Genomic DNA, 25,602 nt, shown 5'->3' with positions numbered 1-25,602 from the left:
GTTCTTATAACTGAGGAAATATCAAAAGATGACGAAAGAGGCTGTGCTCTTCAAAGCACTTTAATGTAGTAATTAAATGTATGTTTTCAAGGGAAAACGCTGTAAGCGGTCTACACAAATCAATGGCTTGATCTTCAAAATCATGACTTGTCTTCTAGACCAGTTGATTCTTAACCAGGGGGCCTAAGACCCCTGGGGGTGGGGGATTAGAGAGCTTTCAGGGGCCGTCTTTGAAAACGCTGGGATGAAACTAAGTTAAAAAATAACAGCAGCAAGCCCAAAATATCTTACATGTAATATTTGACAAGCATTAAAAACATTGGACGATTTCCTATTTGGAGTGTATTGAACACACATTTCACTATGGTGAAGATTTGATTAAAGCGTTTCAGTGGGCCTCAGAATGGAAAAGGTTGAGAACCCCTGCTCTCGACAAAAGTCTCAATACTGTCGGTCTCGATAGATTTTCTCCACATGACCCTAAGGGCTGTTGGGTCCAAAATTCCATTATCTCCCTTTATGAATCTCAATCCCATCAGATGACAGATATACTCCTATGCAGGCTTTGAATGAAGAGAGCATTCTCCCGCGGCAGAAACCCAACAGACACGGACACCTTTTGAAGTGCTTATAGCCTGACTACCCATCGCCATGGTAACGCAAGGTGGTGTGACTTCACCTCTAACATTATTACCCGATTCGGTGAGTAGCAGCACAAAGTCCTGTCAGGGTGGTAAATCGCTAAGTCCATGATGTAATACGGTAATACCCTCAGGCCGTGTGATTGACACCATGCCTGCTAGTGCTAAAAACATACTATAAGTCTTAGTTGGCTAGAATCATGTTAAATTACACACGCCTATTTATTGACTAAGGTAAGAGGCTTAGTCCACTTTTCAAAGTTGCATTAGAACTCTGTGGAGCATAAGGGTCCATACACGCATGACTAGAACTGTCGACTAGAACCAATTACTTCCTTTCTGGCATAGTTTTTCTTTACCACGAGCAGTGTGTACGGACCCTCAAGTAAAGCACATTTCACCATGTCAAACCCAACCGCAGACGACCACATTTCTTGTGCTCTTATTGTGGACAGCAGGCAGAGATTTCCCCAGATGATCCCCCCTCTAATCATCCTCTAGTCTCTCCGCCATGCAGCTGACTGGTGTATGACATCTCCTCGGGAAAGGGAACACACAATCGGACAGCATGTCTGCTGCCAGAGAGACCGACCCGAGAGACTACAGACCTCAAACTGCAGAGAGCTGAGGAGTGCATTGAGGTAAATGTCAGATGAGAGCATATATATGACTTGAAACTGGCAGAAAAAGCCACATGGGAAACATTACCCATTACTTAGTGATTTGTATGACTGAATCCTCTAAACAGCAAAAGGAAAACATATTTTTCCACTCATGTGTTCTTTCTCCATTCCTGACCGCCCTTCCGTCCTTCTCTCCGCCCCTCCCTCTTCCTCGATCGACCACAAAAGATGGCACCTCGCAGAATGTGTGGTTTAGCCCGCCTTTGATAGAGTTGAGCCGGTTGGAGGGAGGGTAACTAGAGAGGAACAGCACTTCCATTCAAGACCCAGCCTGTAGCTCCAGAGGTGCTGACATGCGGGGGGGGCTGGTTCAGAGTAATAACAGGGGAACCACCATGAAAGCCTAGACCAGGACACGGGATGGTTGGGAGACCAGATGAGAAGCTAAGCTCCAGTAGTGATCAGGGCCTCCTATTTCCCCATCTCTTGTATATGGACTAATACTTTTTGACCTGGAGCTATGAAGGAGGTATGTGAGAGAGAATAGTTGGAGAGACGTGGGGATCATGTATGTGTACACCTCTAGGGGTTGCATGCAATCTGGGTTTAACACACCATAATACCCTTTTCATTGTATAGGCATCAGATAAAGTGGATGGTATGGAAAGTAACAAAAAAGCATGTGCATGTTGATGACAAGGTCCATGAACAATTCTCTTCTCTGGACCGTACACAAAAGCCTTTCTCGCTTTCACTTATCCTGGCCAGAAATCAGGGGATTCTTTCCTATCCTCCTCTTGTTACAGTCTCCCACTTAAAAATCAAGGTCTTTGCACAGCATTACCCCCCACACCTCATCCCCAAACCCCATCTATACAATTAGAAACAAAGCTATCCTTTGAATGACAACAGAAAACAAAAAAAGAACAGACAGCGAAGAGGACTGTCCAATGTTTATCCAGGTTTTGTTTTTATCTTGAGTTTTTAAAACGGGAAAAGGGGCTTCTTTTGAGAAACAGCTCAGATTGGGGGATAAACGTATCTACAAGAAGCAGCTGGCTGGTGGACAGAGTCAAAGCACAGCTGGACATTCATCGCTCACATGCACTCTCACACGCACAGAAAGAAAAAAAAGACACTGCCACACACACAGTTCTCTCCTTCAAACGCACAATCAGGCACGCACACATGGACATACAGTGCCTTCAGAAAGTATTCCTACCCCTTGACTTATTCCACATTTTGTTGTGTTACAGCCTGAATTCAAAATGTATTACATTTAAAAAAGTCCTCCGATCTACACATAATACACCATGATGTCGAATTGAAAACGGGTTAGATTTTTTTGCAAATGTATAGAAAATTAAATACAGAAATCTCATTTACATAAGTATACACACCCCTTTGCTATGACACTCCAAATTGAGCTCAGGTGCATCCAATTTCCTGATCATCCTTCAGATGTCACTACAACTTGATTGGAGTCCACCTGTAAGCCAATTCAACTGTTTGGACATGATTTAGAAAGAAACACACCCGTCTATATAAAAGATCCCACATTAAGTCCAAGGAACTGTCCGTAGATGTCCGAGATAGAATTGTGATGAGGAAAATATCTGGAGAAGTGTATAAAACAATTTCCAGAATGTTGAAAGTCTCCAAGAGCACAGTGGTCTCTATTATTAGGAAATGGAAAACATACGGAACTACCCAGACTCCGCCTAGAGCTGTCTGACCAAACTGAGCAACCTTGGCCAAGAACCCAATGACCACTTGGACAGAACTACAGAGTTCCTTGGCTGCGATGGGAGAACCTGCCAGGACGACAACAGTATCTACAGCACTTCACCAATCTGGGCCTTATGGGAGAGTGGCCAGACGGAAGCCACTCCTGAGAAAAAAGGCACGACAGTACGCCTGGAGTTTGCAAAAAGGCATGTGAAAGACCGAGCATAAGACAAAAGATTCTGTGGTCTGATAAGAGAAAAATGTAACTCTTTGGTCTGAATGCAAAGCGCTATGTCTGGAGAAAACCAAGCACAGCTCATCACCCGTCTAACACCATACCGACCGTGAAACATGACATTTGAATAAATCCATTTAAAAATACACCATCACAATAAATCCATTATTTACTTTAGGCAGGTCTAAAGAAACATTATGATATGAATAAAATGTATTTCAGAAGAACAGAACATGAGTCGGCCTACTTTATGTTATCTAGCTATATATTCATTTAGCAGACAAGACATGCTTACAAGTCCTGTGCCATTATTTTATAGTAAGAAAAATATATTTGCACTTAGCTGAATAAGATAGAAAGGATATTTTTTACATTCCGGAGCGAGTGCTCATATGAAGTGGCTATGTTGAGCATAAAAGTGGTCATTTGAAACAGGTCCTATATGCTAGATTTAGAGTTATTTGGCAACTTTAGTTGTGAATGATACAAATCTTAGAATTACTTAGAAATCAAAACATATATGGGCTGAAAGATGCGACTAGGCAAGTGAGGATTTGAGAAAGTAAAAAAAAAGAAGCTTGCTCTCTGTTCTTGCCTCAGGCTGCACACACTGCTCTCTCATCAAGTGATCATATTTTCACCCATCAGACTATTCTCAATGTAATCTTGTCTTTACTAAGAACATTGGCAGGGGGAAAAATATATATATAATGTGGGGTAGGCTACTCTGGTTCATCAGGAAGTGTATAGGAGATGTTGTTAGGGTAGGCTAATCTGGTATTATAGCAGAGCATGTGCTTCATATAAGAAGCTGAGAAATATAGGAGGAGCTGGGATCCTCCTCTTTTGAGTGGCAACCAGCAAAACTCTGCTTTCACACAGGATTGCATATAGAAATTACTTGGCTTATAAAGAACACACTTATTTCACGTGTCAAATCACTGAGGAGCATGCAGCCTCTTGCTGCATGACAGGTGATAATCCACCCAAACTATGTATGCCATGGGCTCTCCAACCCTGTTATTGCAGCTACCCAGAGCTTAATTTGTGAAACCAAGTGAAATCTGTTCGGGAACATCGATAGTAAAATTATTTCTTACTTTCCAAAACTATAGTTTGTTAATTAACAAGAAATGTATGGAGTGGTTGAAAAACGAGTTTTAATGACTCCAACCTAAGTGTATGTCAACTTCCGACTTCAACTATACATGCATACAGTACCAGTCAAAAAAGTTGTGACTAGAGGTTGCTTGAATGCTTGAAGCACAGCGCTGTTCATGACTTCAAGCCTAACAACTCCTGAGATTGGGCTGGCAATACTAAAGTGCCTGTTAGAACATCCAATAGTCAAAGGTATATGAAATACAAATGGTATAGAGAGAAAGTCGACACGTCATAATTCCTATAATAACTATAACCTAAAACTTCTTAACTGGGAATATTGAATAACTGGGAAAATTGAACCACCAGCTTTCATATGTTCTGAGCAAGGATCTTATACATTAGCTTTTTTACATGGCAAATATTGCACTTGTACTTTATTCTCCAACACTGTGTTTTTGCATTATTTAAACCAAATTGAGCATGTTTTATTAATTATTTGAGACTAAATAGATTTTATTTAAGTATTATTTTAAGTTAAAATAAAGTGTTCATTGAGTATTGTTGTAATTGTCATTATTACAAATATATATAAAAAATAAAAATAGTCCGATTAGATCGGTATTGGCTTTTTGGTCCTCTTAACCAGCATGGCTACCACAGCATTCTGCAGCGATACGCTATCCCATCTGGTTTGCGCTTAGTGGGACTATCATTTGTTTTTCAACAGGACAATGGCCCAAAACACACCTCCAGGCTGTGTAAGGGCTATTTGACCAAGAAGGAGAGTGATGGAGTGCTGCATCAGATTACCTGGCCTCCACAATTATCCAACCTCAACCCAATTGAGATGGTTTGGGATGCTTTGGACCGCAGAGTGAAGGAAAAGCAGCCAACAATTGCTTAGCATATGTGGGAACTCCTTCAAGACTGTTGGAAAATCATTCCTCATGAAGCTGGTTGAGAAAATTCCAAGAGTGTGCAAAGCTGTCATCAAGGCAAAGGATAGCTACTTTGAAGAATCTAAAGTTGTTGAAATGTTCCGTATTCACTGACCATGTCTTAAAGTAAATGGACTGTTGTTTCTCTTTCCTCATTTGAGCTGTTCTTGCCATAATATGGACTTAAGTCTTTTACCAAATATGGTTACACTTTTTTGGTTACTACATGATTCCATATGGGTTATTTCATAGTTTGATGTCTTCACCATTATTCTACAATGTAGAAAACAGTAAAAAATAAAGAAAAACCCTGGAATGAGTAGGTGTCCAAACTTTTGACTAGTACTGTATACATTTATACTCCAACATTGCTCATCCTATTATTTCTTAATTCCATTATTTTATTTTGAGTTGTGTGTATTGTTAGTTATTACTCAACTATTGGAGCTCTCTCTACACCCGCAATAACATCTGCTAAATATGCGTATCGCCAAATTTGCAAAGCTGATACAGACATACCCAAGACAACTCAAAGCTTTACATCTCCACCAAAGTTGCTCTTACACTCTGGGGAGTAAATACTTATGTAACCAAGATATTTCTGTATGTTTCTGTATTTTGAATTCAGGTTGTAACAAAATGTGGAATAAGTCAAGGGGTATGAATACTTGGCTCTTGTCTAAGAATAATTTGACAAATCCCTGTGTCTGAACAGTGGCAGTACTGATTTCTTCTGAATGTATTTTCACATTAGCCACACTAGGTAACACACTGTGCCCATGTGTCCTAGCATGCTGAGAATGTCAAGGATATATTAAGCCAATGAGTCCCACCACATCACCGGTGAGTTTCAGACTTCTATCCCCTTTTAAAAGACATTGTGTGATTGAGCTATAGAATTCTGGTTTGTACCATTGGATTCATCTATTTTTATTGCATCCATTTGGTCTACAAACAGATATTGAAACCTTTGTGTGTCACAACGAGGAAATGAAGGTTGGGATTACAATTATGTCAACAAATCATGCTCCCTTTTGCCAAGCCCCTACACGCACTTCACTTCCTATCATTGAATGAGGCTCTGTTCTGTCAACACATTCAAAGGAGCACAGCCGTTTGAGACTGAAAAGACCTTTACAGGTTGACCATGCGATGCATGATTCCAGCAGGCTGCACCACCAACAACTATGGTTTGCATGCCCAGCTGAAGGATCCCATCATGCGGAATAGGTGGTGGGAGTTCATTGGTCCCCAGTGGTTGTGAGTATACCAGTAGCTAGACCATAGACTGTTGGTTATGCATCTAGTTAGTCATGTATATTTTGATCATTATCGTCGCTAGCATAGCTGACGTTCACTAGATACTGTAGCTACCAACTAGCTGGCTAGCTATCATTAGAATACCTCAATACAATGTGGATTTGGCTTGGAAAGACAACATTTCAAATGAAAGTAAATAATTAGTAGGAAAACCTTTTGTCCTGATTGTGATGTCGCCAGATTGACTTTGATGCAGTATAACTTTAGCCATCTAACTAAGATTGAGGGGACCACACTGCTTGCCATTTTTGACTAACTTTGCTAGTAACAGCTAATGCCATCTCTAAATAAATTTGACAACAACCTAATATGGCAAAGTTGTTTACTACTAATTATTTTGGTTGTGAAGTGCAATTTACCACTTGGCTGTCTATTATATCACCCTGTCACAGGCCCTACCAGTCAACACCAGCTCATAAGATTGCCTGCTACAGTTGCTCGAGATGCTGCACGTTCGGCTTCAAACTGGGCATACAGAAGGCCAGCAAGAGGGCCCTCATCATCATTATGCAGACATGCCCTTGCTGTGAGCATTCCTATGAATGGAACATATTGAAAAGTATCTGGCCAGCAACCTACACCTGTCAACGGCAACAGCTTTAACAGGCTCATAATTTGTACAAATACAGAAGGTAACCCCCACTTCATTGCTTCTTCGTTCCACGTCATTGCTCTGCCTGTGTGCACACCAGTATCTTTGATGAGGGGCCAGGAGCTGATCTACACTGCTATGCTCATCAAGGGTACTCTGGCAAAGACCTCCCCACCAGCCTCACCTCTTGCCTGCTCACCAACGGTCGTCGATGGGGAGAACAGAATTAGGTAGGTTTAGTCTGCCTTGTTCAACCTTCAACATAGTATATGTTTGTGTGTCAGATACCACCTATCCCAAACTGCTATTGGCAATAGAACCGTGACTGTGTGTATGTGTTCACAGATACATGAGACGCAGAGATGCCTGGCACTCAACACATCCACCATGAAGTGATTAATAATAATAATAATAATAATAATAATAATAATAATAATAAGGTACAGCATAAATGTCCAATAATAACAACAACACCCTTTTCATTCCATGTGTTGCTGATGAACTCTGCCTCAACTCCGCCTATTTCTACTGATGGACTGGAGATGCTATTTCCAGACGGCAGCCTCCGTGGTTTGATGGGGAGACCATAATTGGGTAGGTTTTTACCTGAAAAAATAAATCTTGGTCGACCGAGTCATCCTGTTCTTTAGACCAATGGACTGGTCGAAATGTTTAAACTTATTTTCCATATAGATAGATACACCCCATGTGTTTGAATAAAATCAACTACATATGCACTGAGCTTGTCTGATGCTTTAAGCCCACTGTTTGATTAAATTATTAAGACACACACACACACACACGACTCAAGAAAGAGCCCGATGGTCACACTTAAAAAAAGACAGCGAGTGCCTGTGTGACTGGCACACATCGTCTCGCTCTCCTCCCTACTGCAAAGAAAAGGCACCACAGCACAGCAAATGTTTATTGCACTGTCCGTGCTGACGCTGTAACAATTTCAGCCATTTAGTTTCTTGTTTCTGACTGGAAAAAATTATATATACACACTACCGTTCAAAAAGTTTGGGGTCACTTAGGAATGTCCTTGTTTTTGGAAGCAAAGCAACAAAAAAAATCCATTAAAATAACATCAAATTGATCAGAAATACAGTGTAGACATTGTTAATGTTGTAAATGACTAGTGTAGCTGGGAACGGCAGATTTTTTATGGGATATCTACATAGGCGTACAGAGGCCCATTATCAGCAACCATCAGGCCTGTGTTCCAATGGCACGTTGTGTTAGCTAATTCAAGTGTATCATTTGAAAAAGGCTAATTGATAATTAGAAAACCCTTTTACAATTATGTTAGCACAGCTGAATACTGTTGTTCTGATTAAAGAAGCAATAAAACTGTCTTTCTTTAAACTAGTTGAGTATCTGGAGCATCAGCATTTGTGGGTTCGATTACAAGCTCAAAATGGCCAGAAACAAAGACCTTTCTTCTGAAACTCATTAGTCTATTCTTGTTCTGAGAAATGAATGCTATTCCATGCGAGAAATTGCTAAGAAACTGAAGATCCCGTACAACGATGTGTACTACTCCTTTCACAGAACAGCGCACACTGGCTCTAACCAGAATAGAAAGAGTGGGAGGTCCCGGTGCACAACTGAGCAAGAGGACAAGTACATTAGTGTCTAGTTTGAGATACAGAGGCCTTAACATTAGCAATGTCTACACTGTATTTCTGATCAATTTGATGTTACTTTAAATGGACAAAAAAAAAAAGATTTTATTTAAAAAACAAAGACATTTTTAAGTGACCCAAAACATACATTTGTGAATTGTGGTGAATTGCGGTTTATGTATTGTTTAGGATAGTTTTTGAAAGCTCATTTTTTTCAAAGCTAATTTTGTTATTTTAATGCTGGATTGCATTTCAAAGCATGAATGTCTACTACGCTGTGTGATGTCATGAACAAATTAATGATTGATTGATTCAGTAGCCTATACATTGAAATATAGGCATAAGTAAGTTACGGTATTAAGACTAAACAGGACACGCTCTTAGGCCTTCAGCTCGATGGTGGTGAGCACTTGAGTATGAAAGAAATGACCCTGATAACCACATTGTTTAAAAAGTTTAATCACTGGAGTGCACTATAAATGTAATAACTCCATATCATAGGCTGTAACATAAAACTGTTTAGGGATGCTCACTGCTCATCTCAGAACAACAGCATGAGCATCTAGACAGACTTACTAACGGTCTGCAGTCTCTCTAACTAGACAGGCAGCAGATAAACACATTTACTATCCTGAGAGCCGAGGCAGAAAGAGATCCTCATGCTCTCAAAGTGCTCATCACCCTGCTCAGTTCATCTATCCCCAACCATCCCCAGGAAAAACACCAGCCACAGGCAAGTGGACAAAAACATCAACTTCAACAGCGTAGAGCATCTTCACTGCAGCCAGACAGCCCTCCGACGTTTGTACTGCGTGAAGACGGTTCTCTTGACAGTCTTAACAGCCAGTGAGCTCTTCTGAGGAAGAGCAGCTATCTTTTCCCGCCTCGTGCCTGGAGTTGTGACAGCTGAGATAATCCACTTGTAGATGGATGCTTTAGCCCCGTGTAAACATCTTGACTGCAAAGAACGTGAAGCATCAGCATCTCTATTCCGAGGCTTGGAGGAGTGTGTCGGCAGCCAGGACCTGTTTCACCACAGAAACACCTTAGGATGCCACCCTTATACAATGAGTCTCAGACCAATCTCATATCTGGTTTCCTCAGTTATTCCTTTGTGCTATGTGTAATAGCCTTGTTCATTATTGTGCTATATCCATGCAAGCCAATGTGTGCTTGCGCCAGACAAGTCAGAAAATCGAGAGACCAATGGTTCCATTCCTTCCTGGAATTCCCACAGGGAGAATTGACAAATTAACCCATAATCACGGTACTTCTGGGAACTCGTCACAAAGCACTCGACAGACCAGACCGGGTTTGACAAGCCAATGGGAGAAGTGAAAAATGTGTCCTTAGGTTGTTAAAGGCAAACCTAGATTTGAGCTAATGTCTTAAGTAGCTGAACCTGCCATTACCACAACCTTGTGAAAGTGACACATTTTCATTAAAAACAACCAATATATCGAAGGAGAGCCTTTCATTTAACGGCCTGCACATGCGCAGTTCAGCGCGACACAACGGTTTGACCCAATGACGTGTTTCTGCTCACGAGTATGCTAGCCAACATCCTTATTAACATTATTGGAGAAGCAGTTTCTTCACATCTTCATATTGTACTGCCATTAGTACAGTAGTACGTTCTTATTTCATGCTGCTAGCATGCATTGGCTTGCACGGATGTAGTGCAGAAATCGGTAAATAGCTATTGTCACCATCAAACGAACTCCCTTCTAAGCACAGCCAATGACCACAACTCCCTACAATAGAGGACAAAGTGGAGGCAGCAGAGCAAGGTATATCTGGACAGCTGGTCAGTCACAAGGAGAATGTGAGAATGGGTCTGAGCCAAGGCCCCGAGACACAGCGGGTCAGCAGAATGAAGACAGGCTCTGGCTGGGGCTTACGGGCCAGCGATCTGGGGTGGGATATCGCAATACATAGCAAGTAGGGTCGTGTACGGTTATTACACAAGTATTAGAATACTAACGTCCGTTGGGATATTTGAATATTCTGAGTATTCACTTTTGCAAGAGAAAAACAATTAGTCCCATTTTAACAAAATGCTTTTTCTACATTAAAATACCCATGTGACATTGTTACATACAAGATATACCATGACATTTCAAATTAAGTTAATAAAACAAACGTTTAAAAAGACCGATAGACAACCGGTAGCCTTCACGCTTGTTGTTTATGATGGCCAATCAAAGCGGCTGAGGCTCAATGTGTAGCAAGTGGAGTGAGTCCACCAATGCAATGCAATGCAACATGGAATATAATTATGAAATAAAAGTTTGCGAAATGAGGAGTAGGCTACAACATGCAACCAACAGGTAGGCTGTTATTTTATCTGAATGTGGTTGGGGAGAAAGCATAGCATGTAGCCTCAAATGAGCTATATCTGGCTAGATTAGGCTACTCCAGTCAAGACCGGCACTGTTACATGGAATGATAAATAACATTATGGCTGCTACAAGTTAGCTAGACTTGGCTGTAGTCGGGTTGCGTTGGCTTCTTGCTCTCTCACTCAGTCTGCACAATTCTATCTCATACAAACCGGTCCCTCCGCAGCTTCAGCAATAGAACGCCAGCCTCTCTCCCTCGCGCAGCAATGCTCAGGTTAAAAACGGACGTTTAAAAAAATAAAACACGTATTTACAATATCCGGATATCTGACAAACATTCATGCTACTATTCGAATAGTGAAATGATTTCAAACCCCCATCCTTAATAGCAACATGCTCTCACAGGAACCTAGAGAGAAGGATATATCCTACAAAGGATGACTCTCCACAATGGGGTTGAACTGTTACCTCACTGACTCGAGATCAGTTTGTGGATGGTGATAGTAAAAGGTCAATGAAAATATGCTATGAAACTGGAGAATGAGGCAACGTAGGATGACCGGATGCATCAGGCAATGCCCAATTCAATTGCATCACTTCCTTCTTGCCGAAAACCATTGTAGGCGCACAACACTTCCACAATTCCGCTTATTACCGTCAACACTTCAGACACTTGTGGAGCATGTGTTCATGACGTTTTGCCAAGAGCCCGTCTTCAAAGCGACAGCCTAATCCCAACTGAAAAGAGACATAATTATGCAGATAGGCACACACTTTAGAGTTTCTGACCAGAGATGCACATGTCTTTTTACATTACATGTCTTTTTAATGGCTGGTTTTCAGGCCCATCTGCTAATGTTGTTGGGATTCGTCAGCATTCTGACACTGCAGAGAGAGAGGGAGAGAGTGATGTACACACCCTCCCATCATTACGCATGCAGGCTGCAGCAGCCTCAGCGGCCCCCACCCAGACTGGTGCAACACAAGTCTATACTGACAATATACTAAGTACGAGAACTCCACCTCACCAAACTAAAACTGACACCTCAAAAATAAAAAACAAACAAAAGAGTGCAGCACTATTAAAATCAGGAGGACTTCACATTCCCAGGGCTCAAAAACATTGTGGCAACAATACCGGCGATGACATGCTATCGCTATTTGGGCACGAAGATATCCCCTGTTTGAAGAAAGCTGATGGTGATTGATTGCATTTGTGGTTTTACCCTGCGGCATCATGGATAAACATTTCCTCACACATCCCTCATACCCAAATCTATTGAGTGATGGCAGAATGACATTGGGCTTGGAGACGAGGCGGGGGTGTGGGAGGATCCCAGACAATGGAGGGGTTGGGCGGTTTAGGGAAGAGGTAGGTTAATTACATGTTTACACCTGACTGGGCGCTGAGGAGAGTGACAACGCTGTAGAGGGTCACTGCCTTTAGCAAAACCTCCACTGTAGTCACTCTTGCCATGGAGGTAAATCAATGCTTTGCTATGCTTGTTCAAATTAGGTAACAGGAATCTGGGCCCTAACTCCTGTTAAAAAAAAATAAATACAATTTAAAAAAATAATCTGTGTAGTTTACATTTTTGCTCCTGAAAGTCAAACTGTGACAAGTCTTTATAGGTTTGGTCCACATGATATTGCTTTCCCCTTCACTCAGGTTTCAAACATTTTAGGAGGGCCCCAACCCCACCTTGCAGCCTGCGGCTAGCTCAGTCTCACCCCCCCCCCTCAGTCTCCCAGCCTGTATTGATTTTTCAGCAGGCATCTGTAGTGAAAGCTAAGCCGTAGAGAATGAGAAAGTGTACAAATAAGAAATACCCTGTTCCCACAGGGCACCAGAGGCCATGGGAGGCTAATGAGATCACACCCCCCTCCCCCCAATCGCAGAGCATTAATCTGGGGCCAGATCTGAGGAGGACTCTTCAAAGCCCAAGTTCCCAGGTAATTACAGTGGAAAACAATATGGAGGTAGTGACAGAGGGTCACATCCTGTTGTCCCCTCCTGTGACTGGCCCTTAGGGGCCGTTCAGCACACCGGTCCTGCCCTCTTTTTCAAAGCAAATGTCCCAATTCAATGGGCTTTATTGGCATGAGAAATATAGGTTTACTTTGCTAAAGCAAGTGAAATAAACAAAAAATGAACAGTAAACATAACTCATAACACTCACTGTTGCCCTTTTCTTGTGGCAACAGGTCTTGCTGCTGTGATTGCACACCGTGGTATTTCAACCAATAGACATGAGAGTTCATCAAAATTGGATTTGTTTTCAAATTCTTTGTGATCTGAAGGAAATATGTCTCTAATATGGTCATACATTTGGCAGGAGGTTAGGAAGTGCAGCTCAGTTCCCACCTCATTGTTTGGGCAGTGTGTACACAGCCTGTCTTCTCGAGAGCCAGGCGGCTTTCTCAATAGCAAGGCTATGCTCACGGAGTCTGTACATAGTCAAAGCTTTCATTGATTTTGTGTCAGTCACAGTGGTCAGGTATTCTGCCACTGTGTACTCTCTGTTTAGGGCCAAAAAGCATTCTAGTTTGCTCAGTTTTTTTGTTAAATACTTGACACATTGGAAAGAATGAACTTTTTATTTTCTCATATTTGTTTGGGTCTAATTGTGTTGCTGTCCTGGGGCTCTGTGGGGTCTGTTTGTGAACAGAGCTCCAGGACGAGCTTGCTTAGGGGACTCTTCTCCAGGTTCATCTTGCTGCAGGTAATGGCTTTGTTATGAAGGTTTGGGAATCGCTTCTTGGATTTTGATAATTAGCGGGTATTTGCCTAATTCTGCTTTGCATGAATTATTTTGTGTTATACGTTGTATACAGAGGATATTTTTGCAGAATTCTGCATGCAGTCTCTCAATTTGACCCCACACCTCACAACCATAAAGTGCAATGGGTTCTACAACTAATTTAAGTATTTTTAGCCAGAACCTAAATTGTAAATTTAATTTTATGTTCCTTTTGATGGCGTAGAAGGCCCTTCTTGCCTTTTCGCTAAGATCTTCCACAAAGCTGTGAATTTTGCCTGTGGCGCTGATGTTTAGGCAGAGGTACATATAGTGCAGAAAATCTATGTGCTGCTGTAGGACCTCCTTGGTTGGGGACAGAAGCACCAGATTGTCAGCAAACAGACATTTGACTTCAGATTCTAGTAAGGTGAGGCTGGGTGCTGCAGACTGTTCTAGTGCCTTCGCCAATTCATTGATATATACGTTGAAGAGGGTGGGGCTTAAGCTGCATCCCAGTCTCACCCCACAGCCCAGTGGAAATAAGTGTGTTTTTTGACCATTTTAACCACACACACCTGTTGTTTGTATACATGGATTTTCTAATGTTATACGTTTCCCCCATCCCCACTTTCCATCAATTTGTATAGAAGACCCTCTTGACAAATTGAGTCAAAAGATTATTTGAAATCAATAAAGCATAAGACTGCCTTCTCTCTCTGGGTCTTCAATCCTGTGTCTCAATACTCAAACTGTTAAGTTTCTCGCCCTTTTTCCTTTGATTACTCAGTAGGCCTATAGGTGAAACCGAATGCTAGTTTTGGCTATTCACATTATTGCGTTGACATATCCAGGCATTTGAGTAGAATCAACAGTTGCCCCAAAGCGCTTAACAGTAAGCCAGATCATAAGTCATGCAGGATATGATAAAGAGAAGAAGCCATTTATGAATATTTGGGCCACAGCAGTAGAGAACCACAAGGCATCTGCCCACATTGTGTATGAGTGAAAGAGAGGAGGAAGGGAGGATATCAGATTTCAGAGCCAGCCCTTTGTTTCTCCCCACTATAGAGAGCAGGTCTGTCTAGGCCTTTCTCTGTGGGTCAGCTCTCTCCTATGCACTGCGGGTGTCTACATGTATGTGTCTGAAGCCTCAGACCTCTCCACTCCCCTCATGGCTACGCCACACGTCCAGGTGACCATACATCACCTCTCCTGTGACACGTCGTTAAACAGAACAAATCACAGCACCCCAGGGAAGACCGCAGCTTCCTCCACGCACACACACGCGGCCTGATTAAAAAGTAAGATATACAAGTCAGGCGTCTATCTCAGGACTCACACACGCAACTTCCCAGTATTTATTCAGTATGTCCATACAGCCAGGAAACAATTTTCACCAAAACATGGATACAAATGTCTTTGGTGTCGGTGAGAATAAAGTGTTATGCTTTCAGACATCCTCCACATCCTGATATATTGCATATATTTGATGTAAATCCCCAAGCCATCATTTTGATTACACAACTGATTGTGTTATTAGAATCATGCTTAAAATGTAGCATTATAATGAGCAATATTATAGCCTATGATTCAAAGACTTTGAAAACACAATAGCCCTTTTCCATTCTTCATGGGTGTCCACTTTGGCTAAAAGTGTATTTGCTCTACTTGGGTCAGTGACTCATGACTAAAAGAACTGAACAAAACAGTGTCAGGCAGACAGTCTATTTCTAGACCAACCTGAGCTCAATAGACTAACTTTGGATTGCTGCATGCGTACTGCTAGTGCCTCTCCAGACTCAACCATTATAAAAATGAGTTGCCTAGGCCTACAGAGACTTGCACTATGCTCCATTTCATTCTAACCCAAAAAACTAAAACAACGCCCCCCTCAAAAATGTGGATGACAAAAACAAAACAAAATCATAACCGCATTGCAGCCATATCTGTCAGGGCCGGAGGCTCCACACTACACCCACCGTGGGGAGGTGGGGGGGTGGGGGGGGGTCAGTGTGCTCTGGACAGAGGGGGGACAGCAGGGGGTCAGGAAGTGGACAAAGGAGATTAAATGGGGGGGGGGGGGGGGTTGTCATGTTTCTCTTTGCTAAGTCTGCTCATTTTTCAAGGCCCCTTCACTTGACCCGTCAGGCCTCTACGCTTTCAAGATGCACGACTGGTGAACAAGATGACTCTAGCACAGACTGTGTGGGTATGCGCGTGTGTGTATTCTCAAGTGTGTGCGTGAGAGAAATGAACTGTATTTCATTATCACATTGCACTGTATTTCCTGAAATGCTGTACCACTATACTGCTTTGGCAATATCTACACATTGTATTTCATGCCAATAAAGCAATCGATCTGAGCGAGAGAAAAATGTGTGGGTGCCTGTCTAACTCAGCATTTCCTGCAGCAGAGGTGGTGACTCAGTAGGGGTCTTTTACAGATATTTTTTGTTCTTGTCTGTATCCCCCAGCCTACCGGGTGATACAGTAGAAACCAAGCTTTCAGGTTGGGCATCCCTTAAGAGATATGGTGCATCCATTCTGGAAAAGTCTGAATAGTGCAGCCACTAACAAACATAACACATGTATGGAGAGCCAGAGGGGTCATTACATTGACATCTAAGCACATTTATACCCAATGACCTTAGCATTATGACCCTTATGGCATTATGTCTAACTTCTTCTGTAGTTCTCATAGGGACCTAATTTCAGACAGAGGACAAATCCTCTCCAAGAAACCCTAAAATAGACTGCAGGCAGAGCCAAGGACAGACAGAGGTTTTTCTTTAAACTCAGTGAAGACCAAAGGAGGACCGTGTCTTTCTAACCACTTCTCCATGTGTGGACCGCTGGCGGCAGGCACACAATGAGGAACATGGCGCACAGATCTCTATCTCCTGAATGGGCCTTTCTTTCTCAAAAAGAACATCCGTGTCTGGAACCGAACCCATATCTCCAGTTTCCTCCTCCAGGGAGGGTCCAGGGGAGTTCAGGCCTGCCCGCTGCTCACAAGACCAGCCTGGAGCTCTCGGATCAGACAGCCAAGCCCTCCTCCAGACAGGCCTCGGCCCTCTCCTCAGTCTCATGCTTCCTACAAAAGTCCCTTTATTGTGTGGGTGATAAGCCATGGAAGACCAAGGGAAACTACTCTTCCCTCTTCCCGGCACTACTTCTCCCAGATTGGGGACAGAGTTAATGAAAAAGGTGGCAGTGGCCACATAAGCCAGTGGAGACATTAAGGGTGTCCACAATGGTGAAACGGCATTGAATTTTTACATAAGGACAGAGGGTAGCTTATTTTGCCTCCCAGCTCTAATTCAAATCAGACTTAGAGGATACAATGGAGACAAGGTCTTTGGCTGACATTTTATTGAGCGTGGTGTTTTAAAAAGAGCAGCTTCCCCCTCTTGTCTCCCCCTCATTGTGGTCCTGGACATCTGTTTGAGGCTGCCTGGCCGAAGGGGTGGCCTTTGGCTATTTATTTGGCAGGTCAAGAGGTCAAGGTAGAAGAAAGGGGGATGTGGGTCAAAAGATCAGCAGATGAATCTTCTCTCCATCAGAACAAAGAGCAAATGCAACCAGTGTGTTGTCCATTGTCTTTCACTCCATCCAGGTGACAAAAACTATTCTAACCGCTGTGAAAATAAATCAAATGGAGCGTCTTGGTATAACCACACAGACACACACAGGAGAACTGGTGACAGTACCCCCCTATCCAGAAACACTAGTAAATGGCAGCAACAATTAACTAGCATCACTAGAATATTAAGATGGGTGATTGTTTCAACTACTTCAGACATGAAGAGGAGCATTTATATGCTAATCCCAAAGAACATTAGCACTACAACCACTAACTAAGTTCACCATGAGGTGGAAAAATCACATACTGTAAAACTAAAAATAAACTGTTTAACAACTAAACAAATCTATTGTTACCCAGCGGTCTTTGTCAATTCCAGGAAATATGACTGACCGCCTATTTTATGAAGGAGGGAGGCATGGCTTGTCAGCACAATAAAGACTGCTCCATTGCTGTCTCTGCCAAACATTGGATTGTTTCAAATTCCATTAAATTAGCTGTTGAACCACGTAGCGAGACGGTTTGAGCAATGGGAAGTAGGAATAGCAGAGATGGGCTGCGTCCAAGATAGCACCATATTCATTATGTAGTGCAGTGCTTTTGGCCTGGGCACTATATAGGGAATATGGTGCCACTGGGCTCGAGTGGCGCAGCGGTCTAAGGCACTGCATCTCAGTGCAAGAGACGTCACCACAGTCCCTGGTTCGAATCCAAGCTGTGTCACATCCGGCCGTAATTGGGAGTCCCATAGGGCGGCGCATAATTGGCCCAGCATCGTCCGGGTTTGGCCAGGATAGGCCGTCATTGTAAATAAGAATGTTCTTTAACTGACTTCCCTAGTTAAATAAAGGTTAAATAAAATAAATTAATAAAAACAAATTGGGATTCAGCCAGGGAGGCCATGCTGCTTGGGAACACCCAAAACCAGAGCTTAGCTTTGGGATATATCTATGCAGTGGAAGAGAGAACAGACCTAAAGCCACACAAAATGAGTCTCACATAATGCCACTGTACAGTAACAAATGACTGTAAGGACAAAGTTCAGCCAAACAGCGATGATATCCACGAGAAAATATTGAGAGAAATAATCATCATAAAAGATCGGCCACCAGGTTTGGTCAGACATTGAAGTGGAGAGAAGGACATTCGTTTCTCCAATTTGGGGCTGAGCCAACCCCATATGCCAACAAGAAGGCCTAATCATATCATCGCTGTGACACATCCACTTAAGAGAGTCTCTTCTCTGAACGCATCAATAATGGATGAGATGACTTCCTGACTCAATAGTTTACATGTCTTGGTAATGAAGTGGTTTCAGTACAGGGTCATCACGTTACCGTATGCACTTACAGTACCAGCAATGCATCTCGTGATCTTCTGCATCTAGGGGCAGTTTCCCAGACAAAGACTAATCCCGGACTAAGAGATATTCAATAGAGATTCTACATTGAAATAGCTTCTTAGCCCAGGACTAGGACAAATCAGTGTCCAGGAAGTAAGTCAAAGGCCTGAAAATGTTGTGGCTTCTTAAAAGGGAAGAAGTGGAGACTTGTGAGGGGATTTGTTGAGGACGTGTTAGCTTCTTCCCAGGGGGTTGTTACAGGACAAGCCATGTACCTGAGCCTAGCAGCAACAGCTTGTGGACAAATGGCTTTAAAAATAGAAAGGAGGAAGTGAAGTGGCAGATGTCACATTGTTTAAGAAAATCGTGGAAATAGGGGGGGGGCGGCACTGACTCAGCCTGCCTTCTAGGATGTTTACACTTGTCTTAAGAGATCCCTCCACTGCAAAATGCATCAACAGCTTACCCCCACAAACCAGAGGAGTTGGCTAAACATGCACACACATTAAAACGACTTGTCAACCGTGAAACTGAGAGGTGATGACCTGAACCCTGTCTGATTCCTAGTCTGAACACATATAGACACACACACACACACACTCTGAGTGTACAAAATAGGCCTAGGATTGAGCCTTGGGGTACTCCCTTGGTGACAGGCAGTGGCTGAGACAGCAGATGTTCTGACTTTATACACTGCACTCGAGGTAGTTAGCAAACTAGGCCAAAGACACCAATACTCTCTATTGTTGGCCCACAATAATGAAAAGGTCTACCGTATCAAAAGCTTTGGCCAAGTCTACAAAAGTAGCAGCACAACAATGCTTAGAATCAAGGGCAATGATGACATCATTGAGGACCTTTAAGGTTGCAACTTGACAACTGTGGGAAGCATTGGAGTCAACATGGGCCAGCATCCCTGTGGAATGCAGTTCTTGAGACAAACCGGTGCACCTGGCACCTACGAACATACTTTGTTCAACAGCACTTCTTTCCCCCGTCTTGCCCATTCACCCTCTGAATGGCACACGTACACAATCCTGTCTCCTCCCCTTCATCTACACTGATTGAAGTGGATTTAACAAGTGACCTCAAGAAGGGATCATAGCCTTCACCTGTTTCTTAATGTTCTGTATACTCAGTGTAGATGTATTGTCACATGCCCGCACCCCCCCCCCCCCATTTTGCAAATGTATTAATACAAAAATAGAAATACCTTATCTGCATAAGTATTCAGACCCTTTAATATGAGACTCGAAATTGGAGCTCAGGTGCATCCTGTTTCCATTGATCATCTTTGAGATGTTTCTACAACTTGATTAGATTCCGCCTGGGGTTCAATTGATTGGACATATTTTTATTTATTTTTTACTTTATTTAACTAGGCAAGTCAGTTAAGAATGTTTTTTTATTTTAATTTCAGTGACAGCCTAGGAACAGTGGGTTAACTGCCTGTTCAGGGGCAGAATGACAGATTTGTACCTTGTCAGCTCGGGGATTTGAACTTGCAACCTTCCGGTTACTAGTCCAACGCTCTAACAACTAGGCTACCCTGCCGTACCTGGAAAGGCACATACCTGTCTATATAAGTTCACAGTGCAGATCAGAGCAAAAACCAAGCCATGATGTCGAAGGAATTGTCCAAGGAGCTCTGAGACAGGATTGTGTCAAGACACAGATCTGAGGAAAGGTAACAAAACATTTCTGCATTATTTAAGGTCCCCAAGGACACAGTGGCCTCCATCATTCTTAAATGGAAGAAGTTTGGAACCACCAAGACTCTTCCTAGAGCTGGCCACCCAGCCAAAAATGTTTTTTTTTGCTTTGCCATTATGGGGGTATTGTGTGTAGATTGATGAGAGAAAAAAAAACAATTGAATCAATTTTAAAATAAGGCTGTAACGTAACAAAATGTGGAAAAAGTGAAGAGGTCCAAATATGTCAATTTGCTGATCATTCCCAAAGATTGATACCCAACTCAACCCTACGGAGTGGCAGGCAGCAGCCTCGCACAATGCACAGTCTAGGGGTCTGTCTGTCCATCCGTTGGTCCTCTCAGGAGGTTCAAAGGAATGGATTGGCTGCCAGGCAGGTTGGGTGAAATCCCAGCAGCCTCGATCCACAGTGTGGTCCAATTTCATTAACACCGCATATCTCATATCAGCACTGATGCAGTGCAGATCTACGCAGCTCTATCCTGATTCCCCATCCAGCTCATTACCGGCTCTTCAGTCAGGTCCTGTCCCACCCAGATATCCCACTCTGTGACTAACACCACAAGCAGACAGAGACTGGGGGGGGGGGTGGATGAGGGTAGTGTAGTGCATATATAATGTGGCTTGCATTTTGCAGGGTTAAGAGAACGGAATTCAATTAACCAGTATCAGTTACAGTTTGTTAATCGGTTCCCCCTGCAACAGTGCAACCTGAAGGCTCGTACACATTGCACTGAATGGAAGGCTCGTACACATTGCACTGAATGGATCTAGCGTTTGTATGCCGATCGTTCAACTCGCTGTGTTTTAGGGACCACCCGCTGTAGACATCTGACAGCAGGCATTTTTCACATGATTCTACATGTAAAGTAGGTGCGCACTCGGTTCGCAAATTATGTTCAGAGGTGCTAAGTACTCTCAGCCAGTAAACGCTATTGGTGTGTCTGAGCCCTTAGTGTCTGGCATGGGATGGGGCCTGACATGGGATGGGGCCTGGCATGGGATGGGGCCTGGCATGGGATGGGGCTGAACTGTTGTCCCAATGGCTTTTGTGGCCTGAGTGAAAAGCACAGCAGGGGTGGCCCTTGTGTTTGTGCTCAGTTGAGTTTATTAAATAGCAACAAGGGTGATTGCACACAGATGGTGCTGTCAATCACCTACCGCCCACACCAACACCCATCGCCATACCACCAGGGGTGAAGACAGAAAGGCGTATCCGCAAGGCGGCAAACCTCGGCACAAAGCGGAGGGGGTCGTGGAAAACAGATGGTAGGTGTGTGTGAATGGATGTGTGTGGTGCTGTTAAAGACAACGTTCTGTAGAAAGTGTCTGAATCCCATTAGCTTCTCTGAAGCCCAATCTTTATTAAACACCCCTGTGCCCTGGGGAATTAGTGAGCTTAACAGGAGCAGGGGCTGAGCTCTGTTAACAGATTCCCTGTTACTCTGTTAGAATCTCAGCTGACACAGAGGACTTGACTCTTTGGAGTCAAAAATATGTAGCGATTTGGATCCGATTTAAGATTCATGCATTGGCCTGCATGGAAAGTTAACGAGGCGACGTCTGTATAGTATGAATCAAGTCCAAGAGAATATATAACAACGGAGTTCATCAATCGTTTCACATTTTGAGAATAGAGGAACTTGCATTTTATGACTGTATTTCCGGCTCCAGAGTGGCGCAGCGGTCTAAGGCACTGCATCTCAGTGCAAGAGTCGCCACTACAGTCCCTGGTTTGAATCAATGCTGTATCACATCCGGCCGTGATTGGGAGTCCCATAGGGCGGCGCACAATTGGCCCAGCATCGTCCGGGTTTGGCGGGGGTAGGGCGTCATTGTAAAAAAATAATTTGTTCTTTAACTGACTTGCCTAGTTAAATAAAAGGTTAAATAAAATGATGTCGCCATTCACCCCTGCATAGCATGGGGGAACTGTGTTCATTAACACATCTCCAGTATAATTAGCTACGCCCAGGAGTCAGCAGCACGGAGCCATGCGACCCGAGAGTTAACGAGATGATGAGATGCCACCCCAAATAAGGCGGTGACGCTGACAGCCGGCTTCAGCTTAACTCACACTTCACACACACCTTTTATGGATGTTTACCAAGAGAGGATGAACGGTGACAACAAGGCACAGCCATTGTGAGACAGACTTCTTTCATAGCGTCAACAGAGCATGACCATGCACAAACCGTTTAATCTCGCACCATTGTCTGCCACCTCAACCCGAATGCAATCACACAGACCACAGAGTTTGAATGTGGCTCATAACCTGGCACATGATGACACCTTTTAGTCTGTTCCAGAATGAAGATGCTGAGAAAAAACAGCTGCCTGCCCATAAACTGCTCACTGGTGTCAGCCAGCATCCTCCTGGGAACAGTTTGACTATATTGCTAATCAAAGTCCTGGTATTACATGCTCCGAGGCACCGCCATAAAAATCGGCTGTGTGACCATAGGAAAGCCGACACGTGATGTGGATTGGGATCTCTTAGTGTCATCAACATCTCTGTAGAGGACATTGAGTCCATTGCATACTGTAGGAAACAGCTGTTAACTAGGAAGTCCATCCAGATTGGCCATTTGAAAAAAGTCCTGATAGTGTATTTTTTTGTTATTTGATATGGACAGTAAACAAAAGTAATGAAAAACAGGATATCCTTGACAAGAGTCAAGACTTTAGGAAACTAGTATGCCGAGCAGCGAGACAGACAGCAGAAAACGACCCACATGTTCAACATTCTGAGCAAACTTTCTAAGAGCTGCTCTTGTTCGTGAGTCTTCCCTCTATAGGACTATTTGGTAATGACCTGTAAAAGAGAAGGTCTCAATGTTTTAGCAATCCAAAATGGTGGTGTCAGCACAGCTGCACGATGAGCCACAGGTACAGCTGGGAATCATGTCAAAATAAAGAGCAGGCAGCTTTAGTGTACACGGCTCTCTGGAGTACCACCACACATTTGGATTCACATAGACTACCGTCTCTGTGCCTCACCCACCAGCCAATCACAGTACTGGCAGCGCAGGGCTTGTTTTGATTACTCATAGAACTAGAAGTCCACTTATGTTTAGTTATGAGCTATTAAATCATGTACACCATCTATTTTGTTCCAGTATACTCACACGACAGTTTTTGCTCAAGTAAACAAAATATGAATCTACTGTATGTAGTCAAGCTAAACAACATGAACATCCTTTACCCCAATACAAATCCATTCTATTAAAACATAACTAGAACAACATGGGCTATGATGTGTGCCCCCATCCATTGCCTTGCAAATATATGAACACTCCCAGCCATTCTTATCGGCAATGCAGAGGGGCGAGCATCGCATTTCAAAAGCTGTGGGGCAGACCACATAGGGCACCCTTCATGATGGTTTAGGACAGGACCACTGCCAGCAGCTCGTGGGGACTGGCCGACAGAGTCACGACCCGGGGCCACAGACGGCAATGCCGTCGCCAGACATGAAACCAACAAGAGGGTCCTCTGGGGTCAGGAGAAAACAGACAGGGGAAGGTTGTCGTCCTCGATTCAGAACGACATGTCCCATTTCACACAAACCCCTCACCTGGCTTAAAGAATGAGCTAACCAATGTATCATGATAAAACATGATGTATAAGCCTAAATCAGTGAATAGAACACACGGACGTCTTGTTGAAGTTTAAAACCTGGATGTTAATTTCCGAGTCGCAGACTTCCCAGTAATATAACCAATTAATCATTTCCTTTAACATATTATTTGGTGGGGAAGAATTTTTTTTTCAAACTGTTCCTGGAAGATGCTTAAGAAATGAATGTCAGTTGAATGACAGATTAGGCCTTGATTGAAAACACTGCCAGCCTGTCAAGAGAGACTGCCAAAGCCAGACAGCAAAGAACTCCAGAGGATTAAATAAGAGGATAAACTATTGACTTAATAATAATCACTCTTAGCTTTTCTCCATGAAGCTCTCAGAAGTTGTCAGTAGAGAGTGGGAAATGCTTTATATTTCTTTGGAAAGTAGAATCACTGGGGTTGATGTCAGGCATATCTGTCAGGTGGACAATGTTTGACTACTAGTCGGATAAAAGACCAATACTCATGTAAAAACTAAAAATAATAATACATGAGGCTGGAAAGTAGCACATCAAACAGACTCTCCTTTTCTTTGTGGTTGCTTGTTGTTCTGCTCCTTGAGGAATCAATGTCTGTACAAAAGTCGCCTCCAGCTTCAGAAATAGGCTTTGGCTGATGGTAATTTGCATGTAAAAGGACCCATGAGCACCAACATGTGAAGTTCATAGAAGCATGTCAAATTGGGTGTCCAATGAAAGAGAAGAGTCTATACAGTTTCAAACTTAAGACATACTGTATATACATATTTCAACAATTTTCCATCCTAAACATTAGGAATAAGCAAAGGATATGATATATTGTCAAACAGATTGAAAGGGGTCTACCAGAAAAAGTCTTAAAGGTATTAGAAATACATCAAAACACCATTTTGAAGTCAATACCCCTGCAAACTAATATCAACACATATTTAGTTTCAGAAAAAAAATATGTCTGCCTTCTGTAAGTTTCAGAAACATTGCCTTGTAACTCCGTTACCAAAAACCCACATATCTTAAAGATATTTTCTCATTTCTCTCCCTCACGAGGGAGAATAATGAAAGCTAACAGAAGTAACAAGGTAGGCCTATCAATTAGTTACGGTGTTTTTACTGATAACAATTCATAAACAAAATTAATAAGTGTTTAAAACGCAAAATCCGGTTACCTAATTGGTAACAGAATTCCTGAAAAATCAGTAATGGAATTGGTTGCAATGGGAAATCAAAGTAGTCACAAAACACAGTTGGGTCACCTACTACGGTCCTCCCTTCCACTGGCATACTGTTATGTTCAGCTCAATACTATTTTCTTTCTCTTTCTGTCTGGTGGTCAAAGCAAGATGTGAAAACAGTCTTGACTCTCCCCCTCTCCTCTCCAATTAACTTCTCTAGGGTAGGGGGCAGCATTTTGAATTTTAGATGAAAAGCGTGCCCAAATTAAACTGCCTTCTACTCAGGCCCAGAAGATA

General features: G+C 42.8%; 1 protein-coding gene across 2 annotated transcripts in view; it reads right to left on the bottom strand.

Annotated features, from left to right (window-relative positions):
* Window positions 1-25,602, bottom strand: part of srgap1a (SLIT-ROBO Rho GTPase activating protein 1a) — a 145,088-nt gene that overhangs the window by 112,378 nt on the left and 7,108 nt on the right. The gene's annotated exons all lie outside the window — the stretch shown is intronic.

The sequence above is a fragment of the Oncorhynchus mykiss genome, chromosome 1 (genome assembly GCF_057628025.1).
Source record: "Oncorhynchus mykiss isolate SJ-2025 chromosome 1, ASM5762802v1, whole genome shotgun sequence".
In the NCBI taxonomy this organism is placed as follows: domain Eukaryota; kingdom Metazoa; phylum Chordata; class Actinopteri; order Salmoniformes; family Salmonidae; genus Oncorhynchus; species Oncorhynchus mykiss.
The sequence above is the reverse complement of the archived record's forward strand: the minus strand, read 5'-3'. Positions and strand labels throughout refer to the sequence as shown.